Source organism: Microcebus murinus, chromosome 2 (genome assembly GCF_040939455.1).
Source record: "Microcebus murinus isolate Inina chromosome 2, M.murinus_Inina_mat1.0, whole genome shotgun sequence".
Classification (NCBI taxonomy): Eukaryota; Metazoa; Chordata; class Mammalia; order Primates; family Cheirogaleidae; genus Microcebus; species Microcebus murinus.
This window is the reverse complement of record NC_134105.1, coordinates 76,176,647-76,203,609: the sequence shown is the minus strand read 5'-3', so window position 1 is coordinate 76,203,609 and position 26,963 is coordinate 76,176,647. Positions and strand designations below refer to the sequence as shown.

The 26,963-nt window shown below is 45.3% G+C and overlaps 2 long non-coding RNA genes and 1 pseudogene across 3 annotated transcripts in view; 1 reads left to right on the top strand and 2 right to left on the bottom strand.

Moving 5' to 3' along the window:
• The window catches only part of LOC142861007 (uncharacterized), an 88,350-nt gene that overhangs the window by 22,588 nt on the left and 38,799 nt on the right, over positions 1 to 26,963 (top strand). The window lies entirely within an intron of this gene.
• On the bottom strand, positions 3,780 to 5,078 carry LOC105885758 (single-strand selective monofunctional uracil DNA glycosylase pseudogene; annotated as a pseudogene).
• On the bottom strand, positions 18,909 to 26,642 carry LOC105885759 (uncharacterized). 2 transcript variants are annotated; one of them, XR_012917030.1, is made up of 3 exons: positions 25,697 to 26,642; positions 20,732 to 20,930; positions 18,909 to 18,997 (listed from the first exon to the last, which is right to left on the bottom strand). It is a non-coding gene; the product is annotated as an uncharacterized LOC105885759 (long non-coding RNA). The 2 variants fall into 2 exon arrangements; XR_012917036.1 differs by lacking the exon at positions 25,697 to 26,642 and adding an exon at positions 24,263 to 24,333.

Genomic DNA, 26,963 nt, shown 5'->3' with positions numbered 1-26,963 from the left:
AATTAAAGCTGCAATAGGTACAAATATAAGTCCACAAACACAAGTATGCAAGAATTAGCTCAGTTTTTAAAAACAACTCTATTGAAATACAATTTATATACTGTATAGCTCATTCATGGTAAATGCATAGTATGATGATTTTTTGAAAATTTATAGATTTGCTCCCATGACTACAATCCAGTTTTGGAACACTTCTGTCACCTCCAAAAAGTTCCTTTGTGCCTGTTTGCAGTCAATCCCCACACCCACCTTCAGCCCCAGGCAACCATGGATCTGTTTCCTATCTCCATAGTTTTGCCTTTTCTAGAAATTTCATGTGAGTAGAATCAAACAATACATAGTCTTTCATGGCTGGCATCTTTCACTTACATAGTATTTTCAGTTTTGCTCCTGCCGTTGCATGGACCAGTAGTTTGTTCCTTTCCATGGCTGACTACTATTCTACTATGGACAATATGTTTATTCATTCATTAGTTACTGAACATTTGGATTGTTTCCAGTTTGGGATTATAAATAATGCTGCTATGAACATTTGCATACAAGTGTTTGTGTGGACATATGTTTTAATTTCTCATGAGTAGATATCTAGGAGTGGAATTGCTGCCTCTTGCAGTAAGTGTATGTTTAACATTTTGAGAAACTGTGAAAATATTTTCAGAAGTTGCTATAGTATTTTATTTTGCCACCAATAATCTATGACTTGGTATGGTCAGTCTTTTTCATTATAGTCATTTTAGTAGATGTGGAATAATTTGCATTTCCCTAATGACTACTAATATTGAGAATCTTTTCATGTGCTTATTTGTCATGTGTGTATCTTTTTTGATAAAGCATCTATTTACATTGCTTGCCCATTTTTATTAGGTTGTATTTTTTATTGATATGTAATAGATGGGTATATTTTAGGGGTATATTAGATATTTTAATATATTACCATCTTATACTCTGTAAAGATCAAATCAGGGTAGTTGGCATATCTATCACCTTTAACATTTATCTTTTCTTTATTGTAGGAACATTCGAGTTATTCTCTTCTAGCTATTTTAAAATGTACTCTTTTTGAAGAGTACATTATTGTTTTAATTAGCAATTCTCTAATGACATATGATATTAAACATCTTTTTTATAATCTTATTTAGAATCTGTATATCTTTGTTGGTAAGGAATCTGTTCAGGTCTTTTGCCAATTTTTAAAGCAGGTTCATTGTTTTGTTATTATTAAGTTTTATGAGTTCTTTGTATGTTTTAGATAATAGCCCTTTATCAAATATATTTTTGCAAATATATCTTTGTAAAGTCTTTAGCTTGTCTTTTAATTTTCTTAACAATGCGTTTGTAGAGCAGAAGGTTTTAATTTTAATGAAGTCCAGCTTATCAATTATTTTTTCATTGATTATTCCTTTCATGTCATATCTAAAAAGTCATTGCGAAACCAAATGTCATCTAGATTTTCTCCTATGTTATCTTCTAGGAGTTTTATAGTTTTGTGTTTTAAATTTAGGTCTATGACATGTTTTGAATTAATTTTTGTGAAGGGTGTAAGATCTGTGCCTAGATTTACTTATTTGTACATGATGGTCCATTTGTTCCAGTACATTTGTTGGAAAGACTGTCTTTTCTCCATTGTATTGCCTTTGCACCTTTGTAAAAGTTGGGTTGATATTTATGTAGGTCTATTTCTGGGCTTTGTATTCTGTTTTATTTATCTATTTGTCTATTCCACGCGTCCTCAAACTATGGCCCGCGGGCCACATGCGAGTGTTTTTGCCCGTTTGTTTTTTTACTTCAAAATAACATATGTGCAGTATGCATAGGAATTTGTTCATAGTTTTTTTTTTTTTTTTGAGACAGAGTCTCGCTTTGTTGTCCAGGGTAGAGTGAGTGTTGTGGTATCAGCCTAGCTCACAGCAACCTCAAACTCCTGGGCTCAAGTGATGCTTCTGCCTCAGCCTCCTGAGTAGCTGGGACTATAAAGCATATGCCACCATGCCTGGCTAATTTTTTCTATACATATTAGTTGGCCAATTAATTTCTTTCTATTTATAGTAGAGACGGGGTCTGGCTCTTGCTCAGGCTGGTTTGGAACTCCTGACCTCGAGCAATCCGCCTGCCTCGGCCTCCCAGAGTGCTAGGATTACAGGCGTGAGCCACCGCGCCCAGCTTGTTCATAGTTTTTTTAAAACTATAGTCGGGCCCTCCAACAGTCTGAGGGACAGTGAACTGGCCCCCTGTTTAAAAAGTTTAAGGACCCCTGGTTTATTTCTTCACTAATACCATACTGTCTTGATTACAGTAGCTTTACAGTATAAGTATTGAAGTTGAGTAGTATCAGTCCTCTGTCTTTGCTCTTCTCCTCCCATACTTTGTTGGCTATTCTGGGTCTTTTGCCTCTCCATATAAACTTTAGAATTAATTGGTCAATATTCACAAATACCCTTCTGGGATTTTGATTTTGATTGCATTGAATCTATAGATCAAGTTGGGAAGAACTGACATGTTCACAATATTGAGTCTTCCTACCCACGAACATGGAATGTCTCTCTATTTAATTCTTCTTTGATTTCTTTCACCAGAATTTTATAGTTTTCTTTATATAGATATTATACATATTTTGTTAGATTTATACATAAGCAGTTTTTTTTTTAAAGGGTTTAGGAGCTTTTAATGCTTAAATTGAAAAAAATCACAAGCTGTGTTTTCATAAAGTCATTGGTCCATCTCTGGCAGGGCAAGAATGTGCCCCTCGCCCTGGCCGCAGGTGGAAGCCCAGACTCCCCCACAGCAAGGTCTTCAGAGTGGAGAGGGGCTTCCCTTGTAGTGCAGTGACACCCCAGCCCAGAGTCAAGAACACAAGGAGAAGAATACATAGTGAGCACCCATATGCCAGCCTATGCAAGGCACTTTCCAGTGTTATCTCAGTTAATCCTCACACCAACCCCACGAGTAAGCATCCCCATTTTACAGATGAGGAGTCCTGAGGCTTAGAGAGGCTAATCAATTGTCCATCATAAAGTTCACCAGTCTGTCAAAGCTGGGATGAAAATCCAGGTCTTCTGACTTTCCCACTCCGCCACACTGAATTCTCCATCTGGTCCATCCTCAGCTTCCCATAAGAAGTTCACTTTTTTTTTTTTTTTTTTTTTGAGATAGAAGAGTCTTGCTTTGTTGCCCATGCTAGAGTGCCATGGCATCATGGCCTAGCTCACAGCAACCTCAAACTCCTAGCCTCAAGCAATCCTGCTGCCTCAGCCTCCCGAGTAGCTGGGACTACAGGCATGTGTCACCATGCCCAGCTAATTTTTTCTATATATATTAGTTGGCCGATTAATTTCTTTCTATTTTTGGTAGAGATGGGGTCTCACTCTTGCTCAGGCTGGTTTCGAACTCCTGACCTTGAGCAATCCTCCCGCCTCGGCCTCCCAGAGTGCTAGGATTACAGGTGTGAGCCATCGCGCCTGGCCAAAGAAGTTCACTTTTAATATCACGTCCCATGTTTTGTCCTGGCACTATAAGGAAAGGCATCAGCAGCAGGAAGCTGTTCTATATGGATGGGTAGGGATCTTGGCAAGATTCCTCTGAAACAGCAAATATGACCTTAGAAGTCATTGTCTAGGTCACTCTCTGCTGAACAGAGTTTCCCAAGGAAACAATGAGGTAGAGCAGGCTGCAAGTGCAACAGAGCCCACCTTCTGCAGACTCTCTGTGGAGTTAGATAACGCAAAAGGGGTGATATTCAAAGGAAGGTAAAGAAAGCAGGAGTCAGGAGGGCGAAGAGGAGTAGTGTCAAACTGCCACGGCAGGTTGGAAGACAGTCAACAGATCAAAGAACATGTTTCCCAGCAACTGGGGAGCCCAGGACCTTTGGCTCTCATCCAGAAGGTGTCTTGTCCTATGCCAGGCCCCAGGGGTATTCATTTCGATAGCAGGGGCAGCAGCCCCAACTCGGTCAGTCTTTCCTTGGCCACTGCCTCCCAGCCCTTGTTGGCCTGTGGGTTACGGGGAGAGGGATGCAGCAGCCCCTCCACCTGCACCTCTGGCATCAGGCCTGACAGAGCCCGCCGTGCCCGCTGCTCCGCCAGTCGCCCCACTCCCACCACCAGCCGCACCCCCAGCAGCTGCACCTGCCGGCAAAGGGCTGCGTCGCAGATCCCAAGAAGCTGTTCTCGCTGCTTGGCAGGCAGCTCAGCAGGGGTGAGGTTGCGCCCACTGGGAGTCAGGAAGAGCAGAGGACACAGATTGTGGACAAAGCAGTGATGGAAGAAGACCTCGGGCTGTCCACAGAGGTTCTGGAAAAAGCCCCAGAATCGGGCACCGCTCACTTCTGACTGTGGGCACTCCAGTCCCAGCACTGGTCGTTTAGGGTGTTCTTGGGGAGGGGTCAGCACAGGCCCCCCAATGCCCAACCAGTCCCGGACCATGCTCACTTCCCCAAAGGGCACCCCAGTCTGGGCCATGCCAAAAGGTCCCGGATTCATCCCCAGGAAGAGCACTTGCTTGGGCCCCTGGCAGTAGCGAGTCACATAGTTGCGATGAGGCTCCCACGCATACTCCACAGAATTGTAGATGATGCCCACTGGCTCTGAAAACTGCAACTGGCTCAGCTCAGCATTGAGCCAAAGCTCCTCCTCCAAGAAGCCCTCAGCCAAGCTTCGAGGGCAGGGCTGGGGCTCCATCAAGGCACCAGTAGGCTCATGGAGGGACACCAGTGGGAAAGCCTGAGGCACAGCCATGCTGCTGTCACCTCATATAACACCAACATTAGCAGACTGGCTGCTCCAGTTCCAAGATCTCCCTCAAGTTTTAAGTTGGGTCTACTTCTGACATTTAGACACCTGTGCTGGTCCAGCTCCCCCAGTAGTTTGTTTTTGGAGGTGCTAATGTAGATGGTATTGAGTTTTAAAGTTCAAATTTCATGTTTTCATTGCTGGAATATAGAAAAGTAATTGACTTTTGTATATTAACCTTGTATTCTGCAACCTTGCTATAATTGCTTATTAGTTCCTGGAGTTTTTTTGTTGTTGTTGATTGTTTCAGGTTTTCTACATAGACAATCATCTGTGAACAAAGACAGTTTTATTTCTTCCTTCTCAGTCTTTATTCACATTATTTCCTTTTTTACTTTTTATTTTTGGCCTTATTACATTATCTAGGACTTCTAGTACAATGTTGAAAAGGAATAGTGAGAGGGGATATTTTTGACCATATTTTCCTAGGTGGAGGCTATTCTACTGGCTTCCACTTGGTCCTACCTACAATAATGACCCTCGTTCCTCAAGTCAGAGAACAAATGTGGGGATTCTGCCAGTTGCTGAGCATGTCTATTCCAATTATTCACTCTGGAACTGGGAAAATAACTACTGGATGGGTTTGGGGACTCACTGGACCCACTGGACCCACTATGACTTGACCTAAAACTCCACTGATGATCTGACTTTCATAAGTTCCTACTCTGACTGGTAGACCACAGTGATGTTTTGGATCTCCTAAAATTAGTGTTAGTTCAGACCCAGTATCTAGTAATCACCCAAAAGTCTGATTATTTTCTTTTCCCCAATGCATAATCACCCTGGTAAAAGAGTGTAGGTCCCTTTGGGGAAGGCTAGGAGAAAGATTAATGGTATAAATTTTTGGCAGTATACTAGTGTACTTCTTCAAGGAGATCAAACCTCCCTTTCATTCAAGGAGTTTTGGGTCTGTAAGGGCTCAAGTCTAGGAATTGATTGACTCTCCATTTTTATGATTCAAGTTAGACTCTGTTCTCTGGGCCTAGAACTCTTCTGCTTATATAGAGCAAGTAAGAATTTAGGAGTTTAACCAACTATTTCACTTTTGGGGATACCATAATCAGATAGCCAATGCCTTGCGTATCTATGAGTTACATGAGCTTGATTAATGCTTTGATTGTGCTCTCTATTATGATAGCCACACTCACCTTGTCTTTGGTGATTAAGTGCCACCACTTAGCCCCTGCCACCTTGGGATCCAATTATCCCCACTGCATTAACTATTGCAGTTTAGTGATAGCAGTGACCATGGTAATTCCTAACCTACAAAGAAAAGCCACTTCAGAGTTCATCAAATTTATTCCTTCTAGTTATGGTAATAGATGTGTCCTCTGGACATTCCTGGGGTGGGCAGGCAGCTCTTACATGGTAAATCCACTCTGGCATTCCAATCTCCCGAAGCCTTTGGATACTTTCTTCTACAGTGTACCAAGATCATTTCAGCTTCATTTAGTGTAGACCACCTTTGGTCCATGTTTCAGCCAATCAACCAACAAAACTGTGAGGACCCTTTTTAACCTCTCAAGCTACAACACTAAATCCAGATTTTGTGTTTAGTGGACCATATCAATACATTTGGCCTGATCCAATTTTGTGTTCCTTCCACCATTGTCACACACCCTCTCCAGGTCTCTGTCTATAGAAGTTGGAAAAATCATGTACTTCTTTTGGTGCAGGGCTGATCTCCTTAGATGGGGGTGGAAGGGCTGCTTCTACTGCCAAAGAATCCTCATTTGAGTTTCCACTTTACTTGACTAGCAGGGGATTCCAACCCAGCCCCTTTGAGGATGCTGTCTTGTCCCGGGGTTTTCTGTACTAAGGCATTAGGGAGGTCCCTCCAGTCCTGGGCTGTCTCTGGTTGACACCTAGCTATCTGTGGGCCCAGGCGGCTGGGTGGTGAGTCTCTGTGTTCTCCTCAGAGCCAAGCTCTGGCTGCAAGAGTCTTTGCGGAGTCTGTAGGTGCTTAGCTGTTCCTCTCTAAGGTCTTGCCACCTCCTTCCCAGTTCCCAGGAATCTCCATTTCCCACCTTGCTGTGGCCTGAAGACATCCTTCCTATCTCGGCCTCTGACTTCTGTTGCTCTAGAATTGATGTCTGCTTTCCACTTCGCCAAAATCCCCTTACAAGAAATTACAAAGCTTGGTTTCCTGATTGAAATAAGGGGTCAGAGAACATCAACACAGTTTAAGATTTTAGTATATTACCCGGTTGAGGTGATGAGATACCAAAGTTGCTAAAGATAGAGAAAAAGACTTCCTCACGTTTCTAGAGAACTTACTTCCCCTAAACATACAAGGCATGATAGATTTCCCCCAGCACTGGACAAAGCCTCCCATTTGCACCCTCCTGGCGAAGGCTTGTGTTGGGGAAGTTTCTCAGTATTACAGCCTGCATGACATTTTCTGGTGATAAATCTTGAGTGTGAACTGTGGGGATGGCCAGGATCCAAAGTAAATAGCCATTGTTGTAGCGGAGGCTGGCAGGGTGGCCTGGCTGGCTGTGCTCCAGCTCCTGGCTGCTGCCTGCAGCAGCAACCGCCCGCAGGTTCCCCAGAGCTCTGCGGGACGGGCAGCCCAGCTTTCCTGGGAGCCCGCGGCCCCTGGGCTCCCTCAGCTGGGACCTTGGCAGCGCCGCCCTTCCCCCGGCGGTCAGGCACCTTGGGTGGCTGAGGAGTGAACTCCAGGCAGCAAAAAGGGAGCCAGTCCTGGGCACCTGCTCCTTTGGGGTCTCCCCAACAGCCCAGCACCCCAGGTTGTGTTTTCTGAGTGGTGCGGAAAGAACGAGAAGACCCTCTGCAAAGGAAGGACACCGGGCTGTGCACGGACAGCTGTCTAAACTCACCTTGCTCATCTATCCCTCCAGACTTTGCTTCTGCCATTTCCTCTGCCTGGAATGCCTGACCTCATGCTCTCCTTTCCTTCTGGTGAAATTCCTACTTATTCTCTGAGGCTCGGTGAAAACACTCTGTCTTCCGGGAAGCCAACCCTTTGCTCCCATAGCTTTTTGTTCCTAGCTCTGTTAGAATACTTGTCATATTGTATCACAGTGAGTTGTTTGGCTGCCTGCATGCAAGAACTTTTCTTTTTTTTTTTATTTATTTATTTATTTTTTTTTGAGACAGAGTCTCACTTTGTTGCCCAGGCTAGAGTGAGTGCTGTGGCGTCCTAGCTCACAGCAACCTCAAACTCCTGGGCTCGAGTGATCCTTCTGCCTCAGCCTCCCGGGTAGCTGGGACTACAGGCATGCGCCACCATGCCCGGCTAATTTTTTATATATATATCAGTTGGCCAATTAATTTCTTTCTATTTATAGTAGAGACGGGGTCTCGCTCTTGCTCAGGCTGGTTTTGAACTCCTGACCTTGAGCAATCCGCCCGCCTCGGCCTCCCAAGAGCTAGGATTACAGGCGTGAGCCACAGCGCCCGGCCAAGAACTTTTCTTTTCTTTTCTTCTTTTCTCTTCTCTTCTCTTCTCTTCTCTTCTCTTCTCTTCTCTTCTCTTCTCTTCTCTTCTCTTCTTCTCTTTTCTTCTCTCTTCTCTCCTCTCCTCTCCTCTCCTCTCCTCTCCTCTCCTCTCCTCTCCTCTCCTCTCCTCTCCTCTCCTCTCCTTCTCTCTCTCTCTCTCTCTCTCTCTCTCTCTCTCTCTCTCTCTCTCTCTCTCTCTTTCTCTCTTTCTCTCTCTCTTTCTTCTTTATTCCTAGGATCTAGAATGGTGCCTGGCACATATCAATGACAATGACGATTATAATAATAGTACATGCTTAGCAGGTGGGAGGCACAGTGCTAAGAGCTCCGCGTACATTATATCTTATTCCATCCCCGCCACAATTCCAAGGGTAGCTATCAGTGATATCCTAGTTTTTGGATGAGCTGGCAGTTCTGTAACTTGCTGAAGTTTCCATGGCTAGTAAAGGATAGAGCTACGATTTGAACCCAGGTTTGTGTAATAAAAAGGACAGTGTTTTAACCATTAAGCTGCTGCACTGTTTTAATAGTTTTGTTTTTTTTTTTTTTTTTTGAGACAGAGTCTCGCTTTGTTGCCCAGGCTAGAGTGAGTGCCGTGGCGTCAGCCTAGCTCACAGCAACCTCAAACTCCTGGGCTCGAGTGATCCTTCTGCCTCAGCCTCCCGGGTAGCTGGGACTACAGGCATGTGCCACCATGCCCGGCTAATTTTTTTTTATATATATATATCAGTTGGCCAATTAATTTCTTTCTATTTATAGTAGAGACGGGGTCTCGCTCTTGCTCAGGCTGGTTTTGAACTCCTGACCTTGAGCAATCCGCCCGCCTCGGCCTCCCAAGAGCTAGGATTACAGGCGTGAGCCACAGCGCCCGGCCTGTTTTAATAGTTTTGAATGCACGACTGAATGCATAATTCTCAATAGGTGCCCAGTACTCCCTCGCTTCCCGTCTGAGGGGAGCCCCTGGGCCTGAGGCTGTTTCCTTCCATGAGCCCGGAATGCAGGGTGGTGCCTTTGGCCAGCTCCTCACTTGCATGTGGTGTCTTGCCTTTCCTTTTGGCAGGCAAGGGGGATCAAAAGGCTCTAATGATGGGCAGAGGCTCCTGATCTGCTAAGAAATAGACTGATCCTAACGTCCAGCCAGCTTCCTGCTAATGGTCACAGCTCATGGTTTATCAATAAACTCTATGACTGATGGTGTGCACAGACTGGTTCGTATTTTTCCTGGAGCATTAAAAGTCCCTGGTTTCCATGTGTGTTCATGCAGTGCGGGGCTTAGAAAGGTTCAGGACAGGGAACCTGTGGTGAGCTACGTGTGCTCCTTTCTCTTCTGCATCAGACAAGAGAGGGCACCTGGCATTACACATTGATGTCAATCACAAAAGGATCCACCTAAAAGGAAGGACGCAAGTTGATGCCACTAATGACATTTGTCTGCTTTCTCCTAGCACACTGCCTCCGGCACCCGGCAGAATACCAGGCACGTCACTAATGCTATTTAATACTTATTTGTTGAAATAATTTATAATTAATTAATTATTTGTTGCTCAATTAATACTCATTTGTTGAAAATAAATTACATCACATGCACATATGCCTTATATCTCCATAGCACCTTATGAAATTCCACAGCTCTTTGATGGCTGTTGTTTCCATGGATCCTTGTATTCATTTTGAGGAGGAGGAGGGTATTAAAGCTTAGAAAGGTTAGATGACTTAGCGAAGGTCCCCAAGATCATCAGAGGCAATGCCAAGAACAGAACCACGGCCCTGCGACTTTGAATCCTGAAGGGGTGAAGGACATACCATCCCAAAATATGCTGAATTGGTATATTGTTTATCTTGAGTTGGAAACATTGGAGAAATTGTAGTTTCAGAAAGGTCTAGCTGACCTGTTTCGTCCTGCATGCAGCGGTCAGTAAAGATTCCTCTGGGAGGGGTACCCTCCCTGTACCAGGGCAAGAAAATAGCCCTTATCACCAGAGACTGGGACTTGGGGGCTTCAACGGACCTGTGTAAGTATACTTAATAAAGGAGCCCTTATCTTCCTCTAGTTTTACAGCCTCTACATGTCTCCTAGTGATGCCCCTAGAAATGTACTGCTCCTAGCCAGATCCCCGTTGTCTTGTCATTTTTTTCTCAAATTTATCGTTCTTTGTCTAAAAAGTATAAACCAACTTGCTACGACATGTCTTCAGACTTCATTCTCTTGTGAAGATCCCCATGTACAACTAGTAAAATTTGTACGCTTTTTAATCTTCCCAGTGTCAATTTGGTTTCTAGATCCAACCGAAGAGGCCAGACAGGAGCTACGTGGGCTGGAAGGGGTCCCTGGCTCCCTGCAATCTGGAGCTCGTAAAACAAGAAAAGAGAGCTCTCAGATATGCAGTGCCTAAACTTTTATCTTAAAACAAATTCTCCTTTTATGGTTCTGTTCTTTGCTTGATTGGTAGCTTATCCCATTTCACTCTGTTTTTGGATCTCCTTTCTCTCTTTTACTCTATTAAAACTATTCACTGGAATTTCTGTAGCACTTCCCAGGAACTTTCATTTGGAAGAGAAGCTGGACTTTTTCTTTTTCAGATTATTTTAAATCAACAGCCCCTCAGGGAGTGTTACTGTGCTAAGACATAGAAGTGGGCAAGGCACGGCCCAGGCCTGTGTAGAGCTTGCACTGCAGAGCTGCGGGGACAGACACGTGTCTCAGGGGCTGCGTGGATAGGGCTTAATAGGGTTCCGAAGAGAGGTTAAGACAGAAAGAAGATTACAGCTACTTCTGACAGAGATTTTGGTGCACACATCACAGCACTGGTGGTTTTCGAGCTAGCGTTAGGATGAGTAGAAGTTATTTTTTCAGAAATTCCTTAGGAGATAGGGAAGAGAATTTCGGTTCAGAAGAACAGCAGGGGCAAAAGCGGGGCAATGTGGCCTGCTCAAGGCTGGGTGGGTGGTCCTGGGAGTGGATGCCAGGAGGGAAATGAGGCCGGCTCAGGGCTGGATGAGTGGTCCTGGGAGGGGATGCCAGGAGGGAAATGAGGCCGGCTCAGGGCTGGATGAGTGGTCCTGGGAGGGGATGCCAGGAGGGAAATGAGGCTGGAAAGGTGAGCAGCTGCCACATGTGGAGGCTCTTGGATGCACTAAGGCTCTTTCTTCAGTGGGCAGTCGGGAGCCGTCCGGGGTCTGCAAGGACAGGCGATGTGATCTCAACTGGCAAGGAGGAACCAGTGGGCAGCTGTGGCAGTGACAGAGGTGAGGCCCAAGCCGTCCTCACTCATCTCTCGGAGCCTACTGAGGGGGAGGCAGCATGCTGGGCGGGGGCCGGGGCGAGTGCACAGAGCCAGGCCTCCGGCACCCACAGGCGAGGGCCCTGCAGAGCCGTGGGCAGTGTCACGGCTGTCCGTGCCAAGTTCGGCAAGGGCACAGTGAAACGGGGTGTGGGGCCCGGAGCAGGCGGCATCGGGAGAGCCTCCTAGGAGAGGTGGCCTCCAGCTGAGCCTCTGGATTTACCAGGGAAGGAAGACCAGAGGGGGAGAGAGGGAAAGAGGGAGGTGTCCGCAGGAACAAAGCGCTGAGGCTTGGACAGCAGGGCCAGTTAGCGGCACCTGCTGGGTTTTGTTTGTTCGTATGTTTTGTTTTTGTAAAATTGTTTTGCTTACTTAAGTAATACTTTTTTGTACTGAAGTAATACTTGTCTGTTGAAGACAATGTGCCAAATATAGAAGAGCACAAGAATAAATCCATAATCCCACTACTTAGAGATGATCATTTTAAAAATTAGGTGATCATCTTTCCATGTTTATGTGAGTGTGTATGTGTGTTTGAATAAGAATAAGTGTAGATATATGTGTGCATACATGTGTAAATGCATCAATAAGTAGAAATATAAGTGTATGGGCTAACATATCTCCATTTTATCTCTCTCTCTATGGAATACCCTGCTCCAACAGCTTTAGGTATAAAATAAGGTTGCATTTCTTTAATATGCAAACAATACTGACTGCAAACACCCACCAGCCCATCCTGATAGGAAGCCTGGTCTTCCACTGGGGTTCCTGAGTAATGTCTAGGAATATGCAGGAACCGCCCACATAGTCCTCAGCCTGTCCTGATGGTGGCTGCTTCCCCTCTGCCCGCTGGCGACACGGCTAGGATTTAAACAGGAAAGGGAAATATGGGTAGACGGTTCATTCCAGCTAGAATGAAATGCCTTCTGGGCAGGGACCCAAGTCTTTCTTGTCCGCTGCTGTGCCCCAGTGTACCACACATAGACAGTCAATAAATATGCTGATCGAGTGAGTGAATTCAAACTTCCGCTTGTTCAGGCCATGAACATTTATTGAAGAGCTTTGATATGCTGAGTTCTGTGCTGGAGATCAGAAGTGCACATCTAAACAAAATGAAACTTTCATCTATGGTGCATAGAATTTAAAGATAAGCATCTTTTTTAAAAAAACAAACTAGGCTTCCTTGGGAGGTAGTGAGCTTCTCAGCAAATGGAATATTCAAGCAGACACCAAGGACCAGTGACGAAGGCTGCAGAAGAGATTCCCGCTTTGGGAGGGATGCTGGACTCAATGACCACGAACGACCCTTCCAAATGCTAACTGCTTGGATCCAATACTAGCTGGTCTTTTCGAGCTTATTAGTCACAACCAAACTTATCACAGAAGGATTCCAAAGGAGATAAAAATCACAAATGAAAAACAAATATCCTGAAGGGATCCAAATATTTGTTGATGATAAATGAGATTTTCTCAGAAGTTTACAGGATGTTGCTCTAGATAAGAGACAGATAATTTTTAATAATTCAAATTGGAGAAGTATTAAATTTCAGAATGTGTTTAAACATTTTTTCTTTAATTCAATCCATTTACCATATTCCAAACCCATATTCATATAAACAAAATAGCCAAGACCTGAATAAGACAATGAAAACAAGCTTTTGAGAAAGCCTAGAGGTCTTGACTGTGGTCACTGGGAAATCTGAGTTCAACACTTTAAGACAAAAATTTCCATGTGTTGGTCTTATTGACTTGGGATTCAAAATTCATTAATCTATTTCTACAGTCAAGAAGTACATAGTGGAGAAAGAAAAGAAAGACATAATGAACATTTACTAAGTGTAAGATACTAACAGACTTTGCAATATGAATGATTCCAAAAGGAAAAGGAGATTATCTATCATATATTGGAACAGCCTTTTAAAAAGTTCATTTTCTTACAAAGTAATGGTCATCTGTTATATAAAAATTTTTAAAAATGGCAATAGTAAAAATAGCCATAATCATATCACTTAATAAATATCTACTATTTATAGTGTGATTTTCTTTTAATGATTTTATGCATGTAATTTTTATATAATTGTAATATTGTTGTAGACGCTATTGTGAACTTTAAAATACTAATGATTTAATAGACTGGTGAAAATATCTTATTTTGGTGCAATGGAAACCTGATTGTCTAGAGCTTTGATATATGTGCCTTTCCTTTCCTTTGTGCACCTTAAATACAACTTTTAAGTTGCAAAAATTATAACATATAGGCTGTATATAAAAAAAACCAAAGTGGATTTAAAAAATTAGAATTTGGTCAGTATATTGGCCAGATTACAAAATAAGATTACAGATCAGCAACTGAATCCTAAATGGTCAGAACATACGGTTGTGGCCATTAGCCTTAATACCACACCTAGTCTCAACTATGACTAAATAATTATTTGGCCCCTGTTTGTTTAATGACCAACTCACTCATGAGACTCTACATAAGTAGAGTCTAGTTCACAGCAATATCTGTAGGGCCTAGTTTATTGCCTGGTACAGGTGTGGTTCTTAGTGAATATAATAGGAATTGAGCGAATGAATGATTCATTTACTGGGGGGGGAGGTTAGGGGTGCCTGGAACCACAGAGACAGGGTGAAGCAGACGCACCTTGCTCTGGATGCAGGAGCTTGGTGTCTGGCGGGGAAGGAGCAAGGATCTCCTGCGAGGTCCTCAAATACCTCTTCTGCAGATCTCTTGCCCTATGTTCCACTGTAAAAACCAGTCCTTTTAATTAAGGCATTGTTTCCCTGCATCACAAAGACGCTGGAGGGTCATGGGCTTGTCAGTTATTACCAACTTGGGTGAACTGGTTTCCCAGGTTACAGAGGGGAGGGAGAGAAAGCAGGCCATACTGCTGTGGAAGGGGCACTCTCAGGTAATTATCTTCTCCCTTCTATGGCAGGAAGCCCTTTGTCATGTGGAGGCAGCAACCATAACAGAAACATGCCCAGTTGAGTCTGTCACCACCCAGCTGTGTGACAATAGGTAGCTCCACCAACCCTGAACCTCAGGCTCCTTACCTGCCTGGAAGGTGATACAGATCAAATGCTGCTGCAGGTGTGAAAGGGTCCCACAAACCACAGGCCACATGCTTGTCCCCTTGCCAGAGAAGAGGTGAGCTTCTCAGAGCTGATAGCTGTGCACACACCTGCCGCTCTGCAGATGGCCTCTCCTGTGCAGCTTTGGGTTTAGAGGAAGCCCTAGCAGCTTCTCGCAGCAGGTGCCACAGAGACATTACTCGGGGGAGAGGCCGGGTACAAACCAAACTCTCCTTTATTGGCATGAGCTCCTCTAGGCCAGCCCTCTTGGTACCCTGCAGCTCATCACCCCGGAGCTGCGCCCCAACCCAGCCTGCCCTGCCCCTCAGGCCTGAGCCTCCTGGGAGGGACCCACGGAGGCCTGCCAGGCTCTGGCCTGTCCAGCAGGGCCGTATTCTAGGCCACGTCTTTGTCACATGAGCTTGAGGACAAGGAAACTCTCTCTTTCCCTGAGTGCATCAAAACCAGGGCTGCATTTGGGGGCTCCCCAGTGTCGCTCTCATTCTCTTTATAATTCTCACATTGCCTCCTGGTGAGGTGGGCTGGGGGCAAAGAAGAACACAAATAAACGTGAAGCCAAATGTCTCTCTTCTGGGCTCTGCTGGTCCCTGAGCAGGAGCTCTGTCTTTGACACAGGGCAGGGGTGGGGAGGGAGGAGAGGTGACCTTCCTATGCTGTGTTCCCAAGGAAAGTGCGCATCTTAGTTCATGTGCTTTTTACCTTTTAGCAATGCTATTGTCTTTCAAAAAATGGCAAAAAAAAAAAAAATATATATATATATAAAATGAAAAATGAGAGTTGGGATGGTTAAGGAAATGAATTCTGTGTTGAATATGAATCCGAGCTCAAGGAAATAACTGCTATTAATGGAAGCTGGACATGGTGGCATGTGCCTGGACTCCCAGCTACTTGGGAGACTGAGGAGGAAAGATCACTTGAGCCCAGGTGGAGTTTGAGACCAGCCTGGACAATACAGCAAGGCCCCATCTCAAAAAAAAAAAAAAAAAAGAAGCTTTAGACAGATTACATTGAACAGAGTTTAACTGAGGAAAGAATGATTTGTGAATGGGGCGGCCCCTAGAACCAGGACAGGTTTAGTGAGACACCAGGGCTGCTGTGTGGCTGGACGTTTATCGAAAGGAAAAGGGAAGTGACACAGAAAGCAGAAGTGAGGTACAGAGATCGCCTGATTGGTTAAAGCTGGAGTTGGCCTTATGTGAACCTGGTCTGAGCAGCTGGCTGCCTCTGGTTGACTGAAGTTCAGCGGCCGTGATTGGCTGAGACCTGGCTCCTTGTTACAGGAGCACGTCACAGTCTGTTTACACATCAAGTTAGGTTACAGCTTACTATGTACAGAGAAACCTCTAGGCCAAACTTAAGATACAGTAGGGAGACAGCTTTAGGCTAAATTTAAATTTTACACTGATATTTCTGTAAATTCCTTCATTCAGTGCTAATTTCACTCAGTATTTTGAAAAAACAACGTGCTTGAACATCGATCTTCACGTTAAGATGTGAAGCAGGTGAGCAAGGTGTGAAAGCCACAGGACCTCCCCATGGGAAAATCTCAGCTCTCTGCCCCAAGCTCACTGTGAGGGCTGCAGCGAAAGAGCCCAGTCTGAGCACAGCGCAGTCCCTGACACACGGTAAGTTCTTAATAAAAGCCCGCCAACCAGGCCCCTCCCCTCTCGCGGACTCTGTTGTGGTGCCCTGTACTTTTACTCTACAGCATTAATGACAGCCTCTGATTATGTACCTGTTTGTCTGACGTCCCTCCCACACCCACTGCCTGACAACAGGGACCAAGTCTGTTCTGTTCACCACCTGCGTGCCTAGCCAAGTGCCCGGCACCCTGGAGGCACTTGCCAAACGAGCGCCAAGTTAGCGAATGGAAAAACCTGGCCTTTTCGTAGCGATTCTGCACAGCGGTGACACGTGGCCATGAAACTTCGCTGCCTCGATGGCCCCCTAAATCAAGTAGGATCAACAGTATAATATGTCCCTTTTCAGGCCAGGCGCGGTGGCTCACACCTGTAATCCTAGCACTCTGGGAGGCCGAGGCGGGCGGATTGCTCAAGGTCAGGAGTTCAAAACCAGCCTGAGCAAGAACGAGACCCCATCTCTACTATAAATAGAAAGAAATTAATTGGCCAACTAATATATATACAAAAAGTGAGCCGGGCATGGTGGCGCATGCCTGTAGTCCCAGTTACTCGGGAGGCTGAGGCAGGAGGATTGCTTGAGCCCAGGAGTTTGAGGTTGCTATAAGCTAGGCTGATGCCACGGCACTCACTCTAGCCTGGACAACAAAAAAAAAGACTCTAGCTGTCTCAAAAAAAAAAAAAATGTCCTTTTTCAAGGACCAGTTGACTCTTCTCTCCGAGCCGGGAAATGCCATTGCTCGGACAGCGTTGCTCTTCCCACAGAGGTTCCGAGCGCCCGGGACTTGGGAACACTCTTCAGGATGCTCCCTCCTGCCCTGGCCAACTTGTGCTTTTTCCATGAATTAATTGCAAGGAGGATGTTACTTTCGACAACACCCAATTTATCTAAAATCTTCTGTGGAGCTCTTTCTTTGCCAGGCACTGAGTCAGGCGCTCGTGACACCCTCAGAGCCGCTCTGAGTGAAGCCCCTGCCCGCGACGGAAAGGAGGACTCGGGCAGGGCGTGTGGGCCCCGGGAGGCAGGCCGGGCCTCAGGGAGCGGCCTCTGACCTCCAGTGCATCTCAAAGGACGAGCACGACTCAGCCAGCAAAACAAGGTGTTCCAGGTGGCGAGAACAGGATGATGACAGCTACGGAGGCGTGAGAACGCCTGGCAAGTGTGGAATCGTCTCTGCGTGTTTTCTTAGGGTGTGTGTGTGGTTTGCTGGTTTCTGTTTGTCCCTAATCCCGGCGGCCGTGTTTGGTAACGTTTGCTCCAGGTGAGAACGGGCTCTCTCGGCTCCTCTGGGAGAGTTCTCACCTTGGAGCGTGTGCGAGAGTGGTCACCCAGCGTGTTTCTGAGAAACCACCCTGTCCCACAGCTGCCACCAGTGTGGGAATGAGAGGGCATCCTGTTTCCGGCTACTTCCTGAGACACAGATCCCAAGAGAGCACTTTGATTTATGATTTGTGATTCACTTCAGGGTCTTTCCATTTTTTGGAAAGAAGAGACTTCTTGCCAGGGCCCTGCCAACGGAGGTGGGAGCAGGGGTGGGGTGCTCATGGCTTGGGAGAGGTGAGTGGGCTGAACCTTGGGGCTCCCAGAACCTCAGAATCGAAGGTGTTAGGAATAGGCAGCGAGGCCAGCCTCCCGTGGACGTGGTGTCTGCAGCCTCCACAGAAAAGCCCGGTGGGCCGCTCACTCGCCCTCCAGCTGGCTGTGAGGAAGGAGGCCGAAGCCAGTTTGGGTTGCTTTATCTTTAGGGCAGACCCGGGACAGCAGGCCCCGGGAGGCCCAGCCCAGCCCCGCCTGCTCCTCAGCTCGGCAGCCGGCCTTGTTTTCCCTCTAGGCTGATCTGCCTGTGTTGACATCGATTCTCCTTGTTAGGTGATGCGTGTGCAGGGTTTTATTTGCACAGGGTCCTTTTGCTCCCTCCTGGGGGGTAAAGCCCCTCTCCTAACTGAGGCTAACTCGGGGATCCATGGTGCCTTTGTCTCAGTGAGCTGTTCTGTGGCCTGTTTCCTTATTTAGGCTCCTGACAGGTTCACATTCCAGCGTCCAGCCCTCGCAGGCAGCTCAGATTTATGCCCCAGTGAACCAGTGTTCCCAGTACTAGCTCTCCTGTCAGCTGAGGAAAGTGGATAGTTCAAGCATTTGAAATGTTTAAACAAACCTAATGGGGAAAAGTAGGCACTTAAACTTTCTACTTGATGCCCCTGTGGTCCTGGCCTCACTGCCTAAGAATTGAGGATGCAGTGAGAATTGCTCTGTTGTTTATCTCACATCTTTTTTCACGTTTCTTTTCTCCTCCTTCACTGCGTCCACCGACTGGAAGGGACCTTCAGATTGATTTAGGCCACTCTCTGCATTGTACATTCAAGCACCCAGGCCCGGCGATGTTGACTGTCATTGCCTGAGAGCACACAGCTATCAAGGGAGGGGATGGGTCCAGGTCCAAGGCTTTTCTGATGTCCAGCTCAGTCCACCACCCCACACTGCCTCCGTCGTTCCATCTAGCCATGGGTATTTTATTGCATTCTTTTCCCCAACCCTTCATGGCTTTGTAACCAGAGCATAATGTTCTTTACGTAGATGGCACTTGAGAAAAGTGTTGCTTAACTTTTTATTTGCTTGGGGTTGCAGTGTCAGCTTGCAGGAAATGCATTAGAAATGTGTGGGGAAACTCTGCAAGAAACCCTCCATGACTCTCTCATTTGGTGTTCAAGGACTGAGGCAGTGATGTCATTCATTCTGGAACAGAAAGAACAAGCCAAGCTTGTTTCAGGATCTAGCACAGCACTTTTCATACAGGTTAGAACTCTCCTACTGACCACTAGGCCTCGTACAGGGCATTGTCAGTAAACTGCCAAATCTCTGAATCTCTTGGGCTTAAATGGATAGGCATCTTCTCCAACCTGGGGAAGAAAGTGTAGGCTTTGTAATTTTACATAAGTGAAACCCAAGTAATACTTCAGAATATAGCTGCCATTGTGGCATGCTTACTCTGTGCTGGATATGGTGGCTTTATTATGTTGTACAAATGTTAATTGATTTAGTCCTCAGCTCGAAGTGGTAATATTTATATTATTTTGAATTTTATGAATGAGAAGAGTAAGGCTCTGTTGCTTGTCCCAAGTCATACGGCTAGAAAGTGACAAAGGCTCGAATCAAATAGGCTAAGTATAAGTCTAGCCCAGAGAAGGTGACACCTTGCCTTTGAAGACACGACATGAGGGCTTTCCCAGATGAATGCCACTCGAGGTTGAGCTGTGTCTGGCAGGTGCTGGGCTTCTGTTCTCCATGTTAGACCCCTAAAGGGAACGGGAGAACAATTGTTCATTTCTCTTCTCTTCTGGTCCCACTGCCACATCCTATCCCTGTGGATAGGAGGGTGAGAAAAAAGGAGAGGAGGCCCAGCTACCTTCCTCTCTCCTTCATCTCAGTGTGTGGCACCAGGAGCCGCAGGAGGGGAGAGGATGGACGCTGGTGCCGTGGGCTGGCGCACGGTCCCAGGGTCCTGGCGCTGGGGCCGGAACGCTGCAGTGCTCGCTCCAGGGAGGTCAGAGGGAAGCTGTGTACAGACATTGAGTATCTGAACTCATTTCAGTGGATTTTGGGAAGCCACTCTCCAAGGGAATAAAAGTTATGGAGAAAGAATTTTTTTATCCTCTCCACATGTCTAGATCAAATTTATTATTGCCAAATACAACAAATATAATTTTCCCCTCCCATGATTTTAAACAGACGTGTTCCAGACACATTTTATCTGGGTCTCTAGAAGATTGCTTTGCTTTTTCTGATATCAGGTCAATAGGAAAATGTGCTACCCTGGTAGTGAACGCCAGTTTTTGAGTAATACCTGCATAACAATTAGATTTGTTTTATTACTTTTTTTTTTTTTATTTTTTATTTTGGCATATTATGGGGGTACAGATTTTAAGGTTTCAATAAATGCCCATTTCCCCCCCTCCCCCCTTTTTTTTGTTTTAATCTTTCATCCTGTACTCTTCAACAGAACTAAAGATACTTCTTGTTCTAAGGAAGCTCATAACCTGATGATGGAGGTGCCTGGTTTTTATTGTGGACCTTTTGCAAATCCAAAATAAAGCTTATTGCAAGTTTTAGTACAGATAAATAAACCTATTAAGAAGGAAAAAGAGGAGGTATAAATGTCATGAAGATTTACTACTCGTGGAGTTTGTTTTTCTCTCTGTAAGGCAAAGTTGTTCCCTCCCTCCCCCAATCACAAAGAACCATTTAACACGGTCCAAGAGCGGGGAAAAAAACCTATGAGATCACTTTATAAGAGACAATGAGCACTTGAAAATGAGCAAATACTCTTTAAATCTGGGAACATTTCACATGCTCTGGGTGAACAGATGAGAGGGATTGAAGAGCCAGGTGAGTATGTCTGCAGCAGGACATGCAGTTGCTTATGGGAAGAAGCAAATGTTGGAGAGGTAAACAGAGTCCAGGTGAACTTACCCAGACAGTTCTTCGAGGGCTGTTAAGAAGCAGAAGAATGTAGTTCCCTTCTCACCGTCTGAATCGACTGGAAATCCACTGGCCTGGTGGTTCCACTGGCATCGTCCCCTTTCCCCACAAGCCCTTCAAAACGCCCAGGGAATCTGAAGTCCTCAAGCCAGGCAAGCTCAGTTAAGACACCATGGGCCTCCCAGGATCTCTTTTGCCACAAGGAAGAAGAGAGAATATGTCTTATCTTGATCTGCTTCTTATTGATTTGAGGGTCAACGACTAAATTTGAAAATGGAATGCAAAGTAAAGACTAGATCTAAACATTGTTAAGCTAGAAAACCGAAAGTCTGCATTTCTGCATTCTAGGGTGAAAATGGAAATGTACCTTCAGGACACTCTAGTCATTTTGAAAGAAACAGCAGGACAGCCCTTTCTCCATTATGCTGGCCAATATGGTAGCAGCTCACTGTGTTTCCATTGCTGAACATTTTGGGGGTGACTTTTAATCACTGCTATGTTCCCAGCACCTGCAGCAGTGGCTGGTGCAAAATAGATACTCAATAAGTATTTGTGGGGATGAATGAATGCTTAATCAAAAGCAGTAATTCTCTCATGCTGCCAGGACGAATGTAGGGGCTTAGAAATGTGTTCTTAGAACACTTTGTGGTAGCTTGAAACACAACGGGAGCTTCCCTATAGAAGTAGTATTATATATAGTGATTGGGAGTTATTGAAATAGTGCTCTTGGCACCACAATTATGGTAGGCACTTGTGGCTTGGCCTGAGGCCCTTGTTATAGTCTATGACACTGTTTCCATGGGAAAATACATTCTGAGTCCCAAGAATTGGCTTATAAGTGACCTTGGGAAACGCAAACCAATCTTAGTTGAGACCTGCCTGAAACTTTGGGTCAACTGTGGCTATTTTGCAATCTGTCCACAAATAAGGCATTGCTAGGAAACCTGAGTGGTTTTTGTTCTTCTGGCTGGTTCCTAGCAGGAAAGGTGATGTTGTATCAGGAATGGAGATGTGGAGTCAATAGACCACACCATGCCAGTGACACCTCCTTAAGCAGCCCAGGAAGACTAGAGGATTTTAAACAGACTGAGAGGGGCCCTCATGTGTATGTTAACATCTCAAATGGTCTGGCTGAGCAGAATGCAGTCCAGAAACATCACAGTGGGCCACCAGCAAGCATGACTTTTAGTGAGCTGCCGATGACCCAGGGCAAATCAGGGTATTATCACCCAAGGTCATAATGTTTCATAATGTTGGATATAATATTTGTGGCATAATGCTATTTAATCAGCTCTGGGAGCTGGCCGGGCTGTGTCATATAACAAACAGCATTGTGCATGCTGATGCAGGTCCGTGTAGACTCGGACAGACATCCCAACTTGCTCTCCTGGAGACTGGAATTGTTGTGAGCAACAAGCAGTCTCCGCACCAGTGTCGAGACCACAGATCTGGATGCAGAAGGCTGGCTCTTCGTTCTTTGTATTGAAGGCCCTGGAGACTCAGGGGAAGGTGGAAAGTCTGGAGCTCTCTGGCCATAAGAGGGGGTGACCTCAGTGATGGAGGGGCCGCTCTTGGCTCTAAGAGGTTGGCTCCAGACCAACCACACAGATGTGTTTGCCAGAACATAAGGCAGTATTTCTGCCATGAGCTAGGGGACAAGGACAGAGTTAGAAGCACAAATCTAACACTAAGACAAGAAGGTGATTTTTAAGTAGTTGGAGGAGTTACAGGATCCCAGCCAGGGTGTGGAGACAGCATGGCAGGTTTGAGAGACAGCACCCACTGCTTGAATAAAGGCAATATTCATAATCACTATGTCCCTGTGTCCCCATCAGGCGTGCCTCTGGCAGTGTCCAGTTGCAGTGACACTAGTAGCCTCATGCGTGGGCAGGGAGAAAGCTGCAAAGGGCTTTACCCAGTCCGAGCAGAAACACTGACACTGTGTTAGCTTCATTTTCAGGCAGGCTCTACTCAAGTGGTGGCAAAGACGGGCCCTTGTAGTACTGAACTCATATCCCACCAGCTTTGTTAATCAAAAATGGGAAAAATTTGCCTCTTTTCCAAGAGGACCTAGGAAAGTTCCAAGGCTGATGCCCAGTGGCCCAGCGAGGATCATGACTGCTAACCTCAATTGAGCCCGTGGCCTGAGATTGGGGGAGAAGTAGTTCCCCAAGAAAATCTGAGTTCCCATTATCTAAAGAAGAGGGTACAAGTGCTGAGCAGCAAAACCATCGAATTTCTGTACTTTCTAACTCTGAACTATGGGACTTGCTATGAGTTGAATCCAGAACTTAATTGAGGGAACAGTCACCTAGAGCCTTCATGAGGCTGCCAATGTTCCTAGAAAGTGAAGGGGTTTTCCCCGATCTGTTCGAGAACATTTCTTAAGTAAAGTGCGCTGGAGCACATTTCCTGGGGAATAATCACGTGATTAACAAACGTATAGGCCAGAAAATAGGGGAAGGCAGGAGGCTGAAAGATAACTCGATTTCCACAAATGTAAGTGGCATCACTTAGCATAAAGGAGGAAATGAAGCAACAATTCTTGCTTCATTGAGAATGTGAATACTCACATGAAGTGAGTATTTTTGATGTGTGTGGGGAAAAAAAAAATGATGCATTATCTGTGTTAACATATAGCCTGATGAAAACCTAAGTAATTTCCTTTCTTGTGACAGTATTAGATGATAGTGGCATTTTTGATTTCTTCTTTATCACTCTCTAAGTTATGAGTTAACCTACTCTTGCAATTACATTCTTCTCCATCAGGTAAAAGGCCCTCTCGTTCTTCAATGGTACCTCTTTGAAGAATCTTTCCAGATTCATTCAGGGAGAGATCTTTTTCTCCTTGTCAGCTTCTCACTGCTTGTTTTACATGCCCTGAGGATAGCACTAGTCCTGTAGCACTGTGATTTTTAGTTATTCAAAAGGCTCTATTGGGTGAGACCTGTGGGCTTTATGGTTCATCGCTTGACTTCTCTGAAACGCAGAATGGGATAATAGCAGTTCCTGCCACATGGGGATGTTTCCAGAATTACGTTAAGTGAGCTGGTGCATGAAAAGCACTTAGCATGATCCCCAGCATATAGTGAGAGCCCAGTAAATATTGGCAGTTAGCATTTTAGTGTTTATTCTCATTAAAATATAGTTATTATAGTAATTATTGTTAATATGTCCTTTACCAGATGATGAAGTTCTTGATGGCCAGGAGCGTTCTGAGGTCCTAGCAGGTACTCCACGTGGGAAGGCAGGATGGAAGGGAAAGGAGGGGAAGATATGGGAAGAGGGATGAAGGGAGAGTAACAGAGGAGGGAAATATGGGAACAACAAAGAAGGTCTCCCGTGCCAGGTTTGTGCAGAACCAATGGCTTCAAGTAGCCAGGATTAGCCTATCCAGCTAGAAGAGATCTTATGTCCTTTTGTTTTGTAAGTGAGAAACTATTGGGGCCAAGAAAGATTAAGGAGCATGTGAGTGGGATCCCAGTGTTGGCGGCAGTGGGGCTAGAGTCTGGGGTTACTTACTCCGCACAGCCCCTGCTGTGGCCTGGGTCGGCTTTACTGGCCTCTCCATGGTCCTTCACGCATGCCCATGTGTCCGTGCTTGATCCACAGCTTCATAAACCTTGGCTGCCATCTGCCACCGAGAGAACTGGCACTTCCTATCCAACCCCAGATGGAGACCGAATAGGACACAGATACTTGGTGGGGATTTGACGTACCTGTACCTTTTCAATGTCTTTCATGTGAAAACCATTAAAGAATAACAGGAGCCTGATCTTCAGCTTGGGAGGCTCCCAGAGACCAAATCCTATCTTCAACCACACAAGAATTATTGATTCTAATTGCAAGTTATGAGGCAGTTAAAGAAATACAGCATATGTCCTTCCTGAATGTAGGTTTGAACTGAGCTGTCTTCCAGGATTACTGCCTTCCTTGGAAAATAGGCATGCATTGAGCTGATCTAAGAGCCAAAACAGGGCGTCTGCAGCACATACTGGAGAGAGTATCGGAAAGGAAACCCCTTCCTGGGTTTGAGTGGGTTGGGCTCCTCAGAAGTGCAAGTTAACAGTGAGACTTGAGGGAGGGGGCTTGGAAGGGGAGATGGAAATGAACTTACAATAAGAAAACCAGGTTGGGTGTTATGCGTCTAATTTACTTTAAAATACTTCATCACAGGCAGTGCGATTTCATGTGTGGATTCTGGGTTACATTATACCCTAGGACTAGGCACAGTTGTTGCCCTAATTGGCAATTCACATCCTAGGGTGGACAGCCAGCATTCTAATTAGGAAGTCTGCACTCCAGAAGCAGCTATTATAAGAGCTCCCCTGACCTTTATCTGTGATCAGTAGCAGATGCTTTGCTAGTTGGCATACTAAATGTTAGAAATAGGTTTCCACTGATGAAATCAGTGGCTTTTTAATTAGTATAATGGATGCTACAAACAGGGTTTTATAAGTGAGCTTACTAGTGGTTAAGATATGTGGATTGTCTAAAATATTTTAGCGCAGCTACTTGCTCTTGCTTAAAAGGAGTATATAGCCAGTCCTGTAGCTCTTAGTGATACAATCCTGTATCTAGATTTGGATTCAGAAGATTCTAGTTATTATAAATTTAATTGAATTATGTCCAGAAGAGATTGCCATATCTCTTCATATTCTGTCATATTGTGATATCAGGAGCTATATCTGCCATGCTTTAACTATGAAGGGACAAGTGCAAAGATAACATGCTAAGTGTATTAGTTGTCCAATACTCCCTGGCAAATTACTCCAAAACTCGGTGGCTTAAAGCAACAATAATTATTATCTTCCATGGTTTCTATGTGTCAGGAATTTGAGAGCTGTCCTGGCTGGGAGGTTTCTCATGAGGTTGCAATCACATGTTGGCTGGAGCTGTGGCTATCTGAAGGCTTGACTGGGGTTGAAGGGCCCACTTGCATGATAGTTCACTCACGTGGCTGGCAGTTGGTGCTGCCTGCTGAAGGGAGGCCTTAGATTCTCTCCATGCTGGCATCTCCAGATGCCCAGGGCTTCCTCGCAACATGGCGGCCGAGTTCCAAAGGCAAGCGTCCTGAAAGAGAGAGCCAGCCAGGTGGAGGCTGTATCCTGTCTGTCACCTGGCCTTAGAAGTCACGAGCATCTTTTCTGCCTTGCTGTATTGATTGGGACAGTCACAATCCCGTGCCTAAAGTTGAGAGGAGAGAACACCAGCCCCTGTCTTGATGAGAGGTGTGTCAGTTGTCAGTCACATTGCATGAAGAGCATGTGCTATTAGATAAATATGTAGGTGTGGTCATCTTTGAGAATTACAATGTGCTACTCTAAGTAAGGATGGCAATGAGAAGAGATTTAAAACACCTAGGTCTTTGATACCATCATTGTGCTACTGAAATAATTAACCTTGGAAACACCTACCTCAAGGTATTTTGTTTTGTAAGATAGTACATTTTCTTCTTTGTTTTATCTGAGTATTCTATTATTATAGCTAAAATTATCTTGATGAATATAACTTGGTATAAAAACTAGAGCAAATGGCCTGGGTTCAAATTCTCCCATGGCCATCTAGAAGATGTGACTTCAACAAAAGCATTTAATCCCAGTCATTTATTCAACAAATGTTTATGAATGGTCTTCTATGTGCCAACCAGGTACTGTCTAAGACAGTAGGGATGCAACAGTGAGGAAAATAGACAGAACTCCCTGGCTCACAGAGCTAGCAGTCCACTGTCTGCTCTGTGGCACTCTCTGTGTGGGGCAGCAAGCAATGAAGCAGATGAGTAGTTAAGCTGGTGTGAGTGGTGGGAAGTGCAATGGGGAAAAATAGTGCAGGGAAAGATGATAGTGTGGCGGAGCCACGCTCACACAGAAGGTGACATTTGGGTAAAAACTAGAAGGAGGTGAAGGAGTGGACCATGTGCAAAGGCCTGAGGTGGAGACAGACCTGGTGTGTATTAGGAACATTAGGGAGGCCAGCAGAAGGCCAACATGACGTAGGAGAGTGAGCAAGGGGGAGAATAGTAGGAAATGATGACTGAAAATTATGGGGGTGGGAACATATTGTACAGTGATGGGGAACCCATTGAGCTTTTGATTAGAGAGTTAATACAATGTGACTTACATTTTAATAGGATTGCTTTGGCTGCTATGTTGAGAATTAGGGTGGAAGCAGGGAGGCTAGTTAGGAAGCTATTGCAATAAAGCATTTGGGGAACAGTGGTGAC